Below are 12,005 nucleotides of genomic sequence, written 5' to 3' on the forward strand. Positions count from 1 at the left end.
GTGCAGACAGGAAAGGTTCAGTGGCTGCCATGGGCTGTGGGGAGGGAGGGGTGAATGGGCGGAGCCCAGAGGAATTTTATGACAGGGAAGCGCCTCTGTGTGATGCTGTCATCATGGGCACATGTGTGGTGCTGTCGCCGTGGGCACGTGTGATGCTGTCACCGTGGGGACATGTGTGATGCTGTCACCGTGGGGACATGTGTGACACTGTCACCGTGGGCACATGTGTGATGCTGTCACCGTGGGCACATGTGTGATGCTGTCACCGTGGGCACGTGAGATGCTGTCACCGTGGGGACATGTGTGATGCTGTCATCGTGGGGACATGTGTGATGCTGTCACCGTGGGCACATGTATGATGCTGTCACCGTGGGCACATGTGTGATGCTGTCACCGTGGGCATATGTGAGATGCTGTCATTGTGGGCACATGCCACCGTGCATTTCTCCAAACCCACAGAATGGACAACACCAAGAGTAGCCCTCGTGTAATCAGTGGACTTAATAATTATCAATATTCGCTCCTTACAGCAAATGTTTCACACTAACATAAGCTGTTAATGGTGGGGAAACTGGGGTGGGGAGGAGGGGTTATATGTGAACTCTGTGAACTTTGTGCTCAACTTTTCTGTAAGCCTATAAAAAATAGTATTTTAATTAAAAAATACATCGACAGTCTTATTTTATTGTCACTAAAAACCTGAGAGGTAGACCAGCCCCACCTTAGTCTTCTTTTTTTTTTTTTCGAGATGGAGTCTCGCTCTATTGCCCAGGCTGGAGTGCAGTGGCGCAATCTCAGCTCACTGCAACCTCCACCTCCTGGGTTCAAGTGATTCTCCTGCCTCAGCCTCCCAAGTAGCTGGGATCACAGGCGCACGCCACGAAGGCTGGCTAATTTTTGTGCTTTTAATATAGGCAGGGTTTCACCATGTTGGCCAGGCTGGTCTCAAACTCCTGACTGCAGCTGATCCATCTGCCTTGGCCTCCCAAAGGGCTGGGATTACAGGTGTGAGCCAGCACACCTGGCCCTGTCTTAGTCTTCTAATTGGAGTTTAGGTGACTGGAGTTTAGGGAAGAGAGGGTGCCTTGCCTGAGAGCTGGTTAGCGGCACGTTTGAGCTGATCTCCATTCTTCTAACTCTGTGGCTTAGTTTATTTCTACAACACAGGGACTGAATGGCCCATCGCCCCCTGCCCAAACCTGCTGGGGGAGGCTGGCTAGCTGGACGTTAGAATCTGGGGATGAAGTCACCTGTCTCAGCACCAGGCCTCTGGCTGCCTTCGGTGAGGAGCCAGGTCAACAAAGCAGAATGAGAAATTCTTAGAATTCTGGATTTGCTGCATTCACTCTGGCAGGTGATTTTTCTCCAGGGCCTTGGTTATTCAAGTAGCAGGAGTGAAGGGGTTAACTGGCAACCCTAATTAGAGTGAGGTGCGGTATAGGGGCCACCTCACAGGCAGCCGAGATGGAAGACGTGGCTGGGTTTATAAACGCACACGAGACACGTGGGCTTATGTGGGCTTCCCGTAAGATTTCCAGTATTGAGGTGTTGCTGTTGCTGTTGTTTGTTTGTTTGTTTTTGGAGCTTATTAGTGTTAATGGTGGTAAAAAGTAGATTAAAGTTACTGCTAGTTAAGATGATTTCTTTAAATACTAAATTTGGTTTTAGGTTTAGATTGTTGTTTCCAAATTAAAGAAATAAGAAGGATAAATATTTCTGATTTTTGGCCTTTTTGGTTTTTGCTGTAGATGCCGTCATGGCTCCAGGAGCTTTCCGTACTTCTTGTGGTAGCCTTACAGACGGCCTTTCAGGTGGCCTTCGTTATGTAAATTTTCAAACCCACAGCTTAGAAATTAGAATGGGGTTTTCGGATGACACCCCCCATTTTGCAGAAAAATCTCTTTTGTGACCAACTACTGGCTGCCGCTGCCAGCTCTGCTGACACCAGCGAATAGCAGAGCTTCTGACCTGTTTGCTGCGGCTGAGAAATGAAAACAGCCCTGGGCTCCAGAAACACTTTCAAGGCTCTCCATTATTCATCGCCTTGGCTTTTCTGTCCCAATGGAATGAATTTCATTGTCATGGACCAAATGACTTCACTGGGGCCGTAGAGAATGGGAAGGGTGGACGCCTCCCGGCAAACCGTCTGCGTTTGCATAACACTCATGGCAGTGACTCAGTGGTTACTGTGGGGACTGACAGAGTCTTCCTTTTCCAATCCCTAACCTGTCATCCTGGACTTAAACCATTTTCAACTTTTATTTATTGGCAAAAAATGTAAAGATGATAAATGTTCTTTCATTCACTTTTTCATTTGTTCCACAAATACATAATCATGTGCATGTGGCAGGCATGCTTCTTGGTGATGGAGACACGGCAGGTAGCGTGTGCACCCTGTGTGGCGGGGAGTCAGTGAGAAAGACGGAGAAGAAGCAGACAAATCATGCCGTAATATCACACCAAATCATGACGCCTATGAAGAAATGGTAAAGTAGGACTAGGGTGGAGGAGCAATGGGCATTCTCTCGGGTAGGAAGGCTGCTCGTGACCTGAAGGTGAGAGCCGTGCCTGTCCCCTGCTGGACAAATATTCCATACATGGGGGCCACACTTGCAAAGGCCCTGAGGTTGATGTGTTTATAAGTGGCCAGAGAACAGCGGGAGCAGAGGGGACAGGAGGAGAGGGAGTGGGGCAGTGAGGTGGGAGGCAGCCAGGACCGGGTGGTGCAGGGCTCAAACCAGGAAAATGAATGATTGTGTGTGTTCTGAACATGCACAGACTTCTTTTGGACATTGTTCCCTATACGATACAGTGTAACAACTATTGACATAGCATTTACAATGTCCTAGCTATCACGGGAGCTAGGAGCTGCGTATCTGGGAGCTGCATAGGTTAGGTACAGACACTGCCCCTTTTTATATAAGGGACTTGAGCATTTGTGGAGTTTGGTGTCTGCACGGGGTCCTGGAACCCTTCCTCACACATACCGGGGATGACTGTACTTCTCCTCATGCTCGCAGTAGAAGAAGTTTGAAGCCCCTAGCACGGAATCTGCTCTGGCCATTTAACAGAAACCAAGAGACCAAACATTTCATGGATCCGTACCTCCTGTCGTATTTCTTACTGCTTAGTAGGGTCTTGTCGAATGATAGAATAAATTAATAAATAGAGTCAGGTAGTTTATCCGCTTTTATTTTAACAGCGCTTTTGAAAAGTTTTTACCTTTAATGTGAAATCAAATATGGAATTCCAAACAACCCAGGAATAATTCAGGAAATGACGAGAAACATATTTGACAGTGTTAGCTATGGCGGTTGCAAACCTGGCGAGGCCTCCGTTCCTACTCAAGGGACAGCAGCATTGACGCGCAGCTTGTCCCATTTTGCAAGCAGGACACACCTAACCTCCCAGTGGAAATGTGTTTGCTGGTGGGTGCTCTGCTGTTTTTGCCAAGGCTTTATTCTTTGTTGATGATTCACATGTTGTTTTATCCTTTAGGTAATATTGTAGGGCTCAGTATAAGTAAATGCAAATTGTCCTCTGAAATCATTAGGAAATTATTTTAAAAGGCACTTATGCATAAATTCTCATCCCACCAACTGTTTAGACTAAATTTCTTTTGAAAGAAATTCCAACCTGCTGCATCAGTGTTTCTAACACAGTTTTCTGTAATTCTCCTGAACCGTATGTAGAAACAGTCATTTCTTGGTTTCATGAGTTTATGGTGGGGTCTCTTTTGTGGAGTGAGCACCGTGTCATGGCCAGGAGAAGACTCCGGGCCTCGTCCAGAACAAAAATAATCCACGGGCTGAGTCCCACCCAGATTCCCACGTGTCCTGTGGTGGACGGGATCCTTTTCTCAGGTGTCTTGGAGCGAGTCCTGGACAGTCAGGAGGATTGGACTCCAGTTTTTTTTTTTTTTTTTTTTTTTTGATACGTAGTCTCGCTCTGTCGCCCAGGCTGGAGTGCAGTGGCATAATCTCAGCTCACTGCGGCCTCCGCCTTCCGGGTTCATGCCATTCTCCTGCCTCAGCCTCCCGAGTAGCTGAGACTACAGGCATCCACCACCTCGCCTGGCTAATTTTTTGTATATTTACTAGAGACGGGATTTTGCCATGTTGGCTAGGCTGGTCTCGATCTCCTGACCTCGTGATCTGCCTGCCTTGGCCTCCCAAAGTGCTGGGATTATAGGGGTGAGCTGCCTCGCCTGGCCAGACTCCAGTTTTATTCCTGGAAATAACTGTGTGATCCTGGGAAAACCTCTTGACTCCACCATAGCCTCAGTTTTCTCACCTGTGAAATCAGCAAGTGAGAACAGATCTTGTCCACCGTTACTTGGAACCTCAGGTGTTTTGAGTCCAGTTGGACGTGGTTGAACTTGAAGCCTCAGCTTTCAAATGGCTTCCCCAGGGCCCCAAAGTCTGGTGTTGACTGAGGATGCACTGCTGACATGGGACTGTGGGAGGTCTCTGATCATGATGTTGTTTTATATGTTACTTATTAACATACATAATTGATCCACAAAATCAGGAAAATAAATCATAGTACTTTTCCACTGCCACAGAGAATATGGGTTATTTGAATATCTGAGTCAGTTTGTGTCTCTCTCCAGAAATACAGATATGAATATGGCAGTGAAATGGATTTCAGGGACACGCTGTGAAATCTTGTACTTTGCTATTTGTGAATTGTCTATGCATGCACGATTCCGTTGGAAGGTGTGAATCCTGTGAGGTTTCTTTGGTGCGTATTATTCCTGTTGCTCACGGCCAAGGAGGTTCAGAGACACAGTGGTTAAGGGACCAGCCTATTTTGTGGAAGGGGCAGTGGCAGGATTGGACTGGAAATTGGGGTCTGGACATGCTCTGCACCAGGGTTATCTAAGGATGTGCTTTGATACCAATGACATGGATTTCCTTGTAAGTAAACCCTCAAGTCATTGATGGAGTGCTAGATTGCATCACACAACAAATATTGATGACATCCCAAATATTTAAGGTTAGCTGTCCTTAGACTCACTGTGAAGAATAATTTCTCCATTCTCATTTCTGTGTAAACAGACACAGCACCTTGTTGTGTTTCGGCATTCCACTGGTGCGCACACCACTTGGAATTAAAATTTCAGGATGCTGGATATTAACCGCTGTCAGATGCATGCTTTGCTAGTATTTTCTCCCATCTGTGGGTTGTCTCTTCACTCTGTTGATTGTTTCCTTTGCTGTGCAGAAGCTGCAGTTTGATAGAATCCTCAGCACCACGGATCATCGGGGAGATACAAATCAAAACCACAATGAGCTGTCCCCTGGCCCCTGTTCGACTGGCTTTCACCAAAAAGACAAAGACAGCAGATGCCAGTGCGGATGTGGAGGGAGGGGAACTCTTACACGCTGTTGATGGAAATGTAAATTAGTACAGCCGCTATGGAAAACAGTGTGGAGGTTTCTCAAAATGCTGTGATCCAGCAATCCCACTACTGGCTACAACCCCAAGGAAATGAGGTTGGTGTGTGGAAGAGAATCGGCCCCCAGGTCCGTTGCGGCACCATTCCCCACAGCCCAGAAACGGAATCAGCCTGCGTGTCCATCAACAGGTGAATGGATAAAGAAAATATGGTACACACTGGATATGACTCAGCCATCAAAAGGATGAAATCCTGTCATTTGCGGCAATGTGGATAAACCCAGAGGACGCTTTGCTAAGTGAAGTGAGCCAGGCAGAGAAAGGCAAACACCGCATAATCCCACTCGTGCAGAATCTCAGCGGATCTCACAGGAGCTGGGCGTAGAATGATGGTTACTGGGGACTAGGGGAGGTGGGAGGACAAGGATGCAGGAAATGAGTTAGCAGGTGCAGAGACTTGGGTAGGGGGAAGAAGCTCTTGTGTGCTGCTGTGCAGAAGGGTGACTACAGGTGAGAATATCGTATGGTATGTTCCAAAATAGAAGAAAAGATTTGGAATGTTCTCAACATAAAGAAACGATGAAAGCAGGAGATGATGGAAACACTACACACCCTAATTTGACCATTGCACAAAGTCTCTGTGGATTGGAACATCTCACTGTGCCCCATGAATAAGTACAACTATTGTGAGTCAACTAGAAAATTTTAGAAACCTCACTATTCTGGGACATCTTTTGGCCAGAAAAATATATAAGGCCAATCTCTGCAGTGGTTTTGGGAGAGACTTGGATCATCAAGCTACTTCCACATGATACGATATTTTAATTCACTTCCGCTCAAATGACTGGGAGTGAGGAGCTACAAGCATAGGATTCAAGGATGACAGTCACCGGTGCACTTTCAGTAAACCTTTTGCCGTTGCACAATGCTGAGTGTTCTCTGTTTCAGAAGCAGGTGCACCTGTCGATGGGAGGCCCATGGGAGCTGCCAGGGTCCTGCGTTAACGCTGAGAATTTGTTTTTAAAAAGGGATGGCTGAAAATATTAAAATATAAAATATTAATATTTATATTGGTCAGTGTTCCCGTCATTGATAATTATAAGACAAATTATACACCTCCCTCTTTAAATATCATTTGGAAATGATATTGTTTTCAGTCTCAGCTATGCGGTCTCATGGCTGCTGTCCCTGTAGGACCCCCAGGGAACAAGGGGGCCCCTTCCAGATCTCCACAGGCTCACCTGGCCCACCAGGACGACGGGTGCCCTCGCTGGACACGCTGTCTGCAACATCTTGGCTCCAGCAAGATTGATGTATGGAAATTTCCTTTAAGGGATCTTCTAGCTGTTTCTGTTAAATTCCAGTTAATACCAAATGACAGAGAGGAGAGTTATTGCTACTAAACGCTGAGCTCATGCCACAGGCTCATGCTTTTATATTAGCTTCTGGCGGAGAAGATGGGTTTTAAGATTGTGCTCTAGAGTTAGACTTTCTGGGATGTGTCTTGATTTGCGGCATCAGGTCTACTTGCAGCCTCCTTTCAAGCCTCGTGCTGTTCTCAGTGTTGATCAGATTCTGTGATGTTCCCCGGGGGTGAGTTTACTTTGTGAGCCATTGTGTGACTTCCAAAATCTATAATTCTCCATCTGCCTTCTCATCCTTTTCATTCCAAATTGCTCACCTCTCTCCGGCATATGCACTTCCGTGGCATTTACTGTTAGGAAAGATAAGGTTTATAGCTAAATCCGGTTTTAAGGTTGTGGGAATGGCCACTCGCCCTCACAACGTGCTCTTCTTTTTATAAGGCCGCTGTGAGCTGCGTGGATGTCTGCCATGGAGCCCTTTTCCCTCCTGGCAGGGATGGACCTTCGTGGACATTCCAGCTCATTGGATGGGTCTGCCCAGCTACAGGGTCCTGAGCTTGCCCTCTCAGAGAGAGGTGTGGTCTGCGGCTCACAGCAGGGCAGTAGGGAACAGCTGCTGAATGCATTCACTTGAAATAAGAACATCTTTTTCTGGCCCTCCCTGTTCAGCCTACATTCAAAACCGGGCAAGGGGAGTGCTTAGTTGGGTATGGTATTCTAATCCAGTTACTTTTATGGGTCTCTTTTTAAATTTTTTATGGGGAAGAAACTGTGTGTTCTTGGGACAGGATGGTGTTTCGGAGCCATGGTGCTTATTGGTTTATCTCAGGCACGGTGGCGGGCAGAGTCCTCTGCTCTGTGTGTCCTGCAGCACGGTTGGCCGGGGCCCTCGATGCCTCTCACACACCCTCGGCACCCTGACACCTCGCGCCTGGCCAGGCTTCTTACCCCAGGCCTGTCCAGATCTTCCGGGGCCGTGCTGGTATCTCTCATGGACTCTCTTCTACAAGGGGCCCTGATTCCCCCTTCCGGTGTCTTGTCCAGGAAACGTGCGTGGGGCACCTTCTCTGTGTTGGAAGTCAGCGCCAGGCGGGCGCAGGTGACCAGACCAGGAGAGCCCAGGGCCTGGGAACCCTGTCTCTGGGTCCAGGGCAGCATCTCCTCAGGCCTGTCTTCCAGTGCTTTCATTTCAGTTCCCGTCTGCATAGGGTAGCTGATCAGTCCCCACCTTCTGGTAAACTCACTTCTTGAGGGCCTGGCCTGTCAGTTGATTCTGAAAAGAAGGGTCTGGAGGACCAGAGTGCTGGGGGTCGTGTCTCTGTGGGTCTGGAGAGTTGGCCTTGGTCCATGTGGCCATCGGGAAGCGCTTGCTGCCAGCTGTGACGGCTCCTGGGAGCTGTGCAGCTTCTGGCCACCACGCCAGGGCCTTCTAAATACTTTCCCAGACGTTGTGTGCTGTGAGCATCAAAATAATAAATATTCCTTTCTAGAATCGACTGTTTCTCCCTTTCTATGACTCAGACTGGGATTTGCCATTCATTCCAGGTCCCCTGGGCCTTTCCCGCTCCCTGTGACTTGTTGGGAGAAGCTGCTCAGAGCCGGTGTTCTCCTGTCGCCCCAACATGCCACATTCCCAGGGAAGCCACGTTCCCAGGGTCTGGAGATGGTGTCTTCATTCCTTACAGGCTCACTGCCTTGTGCTGGGGTTTGTTCTCTCTCCAAATCGAGGGCCTCTCTCCTTCCCCATGAGTCAGACATCCAGGTTTCCGCCGTTCTGTGCTGTTCACCTGTCAGCTGTCTAACCCGGTACCACTGATTCGTGTGCCGCCTACCGGCCCTCACCGTGGGCAAAGTGACCACAGAATTCTCAGTTCAGACACGGAGTTCGTAAATTAATGTTATCTTTGTTGATCGGGGATCTATTTGCTTTATGCAAGAAAAATGCTGAGTTTTCTTTGGGTCTTTCCTGGATGCAACCAGCTCTTTGCTTTTTCCAGCTTTATGTTGGAATATGTTGAACTCAAGTATGTATAATTATTCCAACTTCGTACCCTCCTTGTTTTAATTAGCAAAAATAAACCCTTTAAGCTGTGATTATCCGAATTTGCTGGAGTCAGTAGGAAGCCTGGTTGGAGGAGGAGACAGAAGGTCCTTCAGAGGGTTCTAAAAGGCGCTAATCCTTGAGGTGTTACCTTCTTTTGATACCCAAACTAGTTGAGAACAAAAGGGGAACAGTGTTGTGATTATGTCATTACGTGGCTTTCTCTATGCTTCATTCAGGCTGGACCTGGTGGTAGCACACACTAGGGACACGCACACATCTCACAAGGCTGTGGATCTGGGATTACTGATGATGAATAAGTCACTGACACTGGCTCGGGTGTAGCCTCATGATTTAATGTGAGACATTGCTGTCACCTGGTCACGTGTGCTTTCTGCTGTGGTAGTGGATGCAGGTTTCTCAGTGCGTAATTCCTGTTCATATTGGTTTCTTATAGGGGAAGTGAAGCTTTGAATGATTCTGTTTTGAATAAACCTCAAAATTATGAGATGTGAGCTGAGCATTATTTAAGCGGTGTGTTTAGCTTTCCACTTAATGCATTTATGACAAACATATTTGCTCAACTTTCTTTTGGCAGTTGTGCCAATTTTATACTCATTATGAAAAGATTTGTTAACCTCTGAGGTGATAGTTTAATATTTTTGTATTATTAAAAAATTCAGCAATGGCTTCATCCATCATGCATCCATTGCTTAAAATGTATGATACTTACAAATTATTCGTAGGTGTCAGTTTTCAAAATGGTTATATACTTTAAGCTAATTAAAAATGATGTTGCATTTTTTCTTTATTATTTATATTTAAGGAGTCTAATTAACCCTATGGATACAGTTAGTAAAGGGCTTATGAGAGGAAGAAGATTGTTTTTTATTCTGAGCACTTATTTTTTTCTGTCCTGTGGGGTCACATGTTCTGGAATAGCTGTGGCTCTTGTGTGTCAGCAGCTGTGGAGGTGTGTCTCGTTGTTAGCGTTGCTGTTGATCCTGTTCTTGTATCCACATGTGGATGCATGTACTTACAAGATCACCTAGCACCTGTTCCTCCAGAAGAGGTTTATCTACAGAAAAATGAGCCATCTTTGTCATCTTACAAGACACTCACAGAAACATCTCTCTGTGAGAAGTTCCCTGGTTGGCACACGGTGAGCCGTGCACCGTTTCACAGCCCCACAGCCACACTGCTCAGAGTCAGTCTCAAGTGACCGGAGACGGTGATGTGTCACTAATCCAGAAAAAGAGTCCATCATCTCTGAGATGATCTAAAGAAGAGCTGCAGGTGGACGTTAGTGTCCGCCTCGCTGGAGCATTCATGTGCTCTTCCAAGGGTGCGCGACACCTTGAAGAAGGTGCTGGTGTGGGCTTTGGTGTGTCTGAGGCGTGTGCAGCCCTGTCTGTCACCTTGGAGTCCTGTCGCACAAACAGTGTTCCCTCTTCAGGTGGATCACGTGTTCATCTGAGGCCACCGCACCTCCGGGCCTAGAGAGCGCGGTCACTGCAGGCTGGACGCGTCAGGCAGCCCAGAGTGAGGGTGAAGTGGGGGCCGCGCAGGTTCCAGTCATTGTGTCTCCTGGTGTTTTGGGTTCTCCACAATGAAGTGAATATGTGACAATTTAAAAACTGAAATTGCTGTCTCAGAAAAGCTTTGATTACCGTTTGGTCTAACTTTGATCCACAGAAAAGGATGCCGGGTTTCTCCACAGGCGTCCTGAGTACCAAGTCAGAAAGCAAGTTTCTGGGCCGGCTGCCCTGGGCCCTCCCTTCCCTCCTCCCCTCCTCGAGACCCTGCTTCACCCCTCTCTTCTTCCCCTTTATTTACATATACAGCTTAGTGTAATTTTGAGTCAGTTCATTTGTTTTCCCTGTGGTTACCAACCAGCCACCCCTAAACGGTTCCTCGGTGGCTGGAAGTCACAGTGTGGATCTTCTGTTACTGTTAAGCTGTTTTCGCGTCCTTCTTGCACCACATTTGATGAAGTGAGTTGAAGGTACTTGTTTCCATTACAAGAGTCACGCCCTCCCTGTCAGATCCTGAATCCGAGATTTATTTGCAGTTTTGTTTCTCTAGCTGAAAGAATGCTGCGTGTTTTCTCTTTCAGCAAAAGAAAATTTGGTTTACGTTTGTACGCTGAGGGCTCAAATATACAGTAATTAAAATAGACATTTCTTTATTTTGCTCCGTGGAAAGTGATAGCATGTCACAATTAATCACTTTAAAAGCTCTCAAACATGGGCTTTTTAATAACTCCAAGACCTCCCTGTCTTTTCCAAGGCTGGCGGCTGGATAAAGGTGAATTTAATCAACATAAGAAAAATAAAAGACTCCTTGGTCTTAATGAATATGCGCATGTTTTGAACTGTAGTTGGAACATTCAGGGATCAGGAAGTGCTTGGGAGAGAACCCGTGATATTTTGGCAAACCTGTTTCCCCAAATCTGGGTCACAGAAGCTGGATGTGGTGGTTTATGGTGACGAGTGGGCGGGCCTGATGGGCACCCCGGCAGCAGGACACGTTCTGAACAGCAGGACTCTGCTCAGGAAAGGACACATTCTGAGCAGCGGGACTCTGCTCCGGAAAGAGGACTAATCAGGGAGTACAGAATGAGGTTATTGGTGGTTTCTTCAGGAGAGCAGGGCCATTTAGAAACTGGCTGAGAAAGATACCATGCCTAATTTACAAAAAAAAAAAAAAAATGATTTGAGACTTAAAGTCAAATTCTGGGTCGTCTTTTCATTTCTTATTGTACATTTAACCATTTTGTATCTACAAAACTATTGCTTTCTTAAGATTTTCTCTCTGGCTTCTGTAATAGTCCATTATCTTGATTTTATTCTATGGCTATGTCTTTCCTCCAAAATGTGGATATTTTCCAAAGTTTTCTCGCCGATATTTGTCCTGACAGGATCCCTGAGCTGTCATCACTTAACAACTGCGGTTATTACAATCATGCAGATGATGCTTATAAACCTCTGTCTTCCATGCTGACCTCTCTTCCAGTACTGGACATCTTCACCGAGAGGTACTGACAGCTCTTAAAACCGGCATTCATGTTCCCTCCCAGGACCCTAAACACGCAGCTGCCCTTGAAGACTCACTGCTTATGTTAGTGGGTCTGTCTCCTTGGCACCCCGGCTTGAAAACCTGGAGAATTCAAATTTCCTGCACTTTCTCACCCCTTTGCC

The 12,005-nt window shown here is 46.8% G+C and overlaps 1 protein-coding gene across 4 annotated transcripts in view; it reads left to right on the forward strand.

Annotated features, from left to right (window-relative positions):
- Positions 1-12,005, forward strand: part of DLGAP2 (DLG associated protein 2) — a 1,001,683-nt gene that overhangs the window by 152,071 nt on the left and 837,607 nt on the right. The gene's annotated exons all lie outside the window — the stretch shown is intronic.

Source organism: Pan paniscus, chromosome 7, assembly GCF_029289425.2.
Source record: "Pan paniscus chromosome 7, NHGRI_mPanPan1-v2.0_pri, whole genome shotgun sequence".
Classification (NCBI taxonomy): Eukaryota; Metazoa; Chordata; class Mammalia; order Primates; family Hominidae; genus Pan; species Pan paniscus.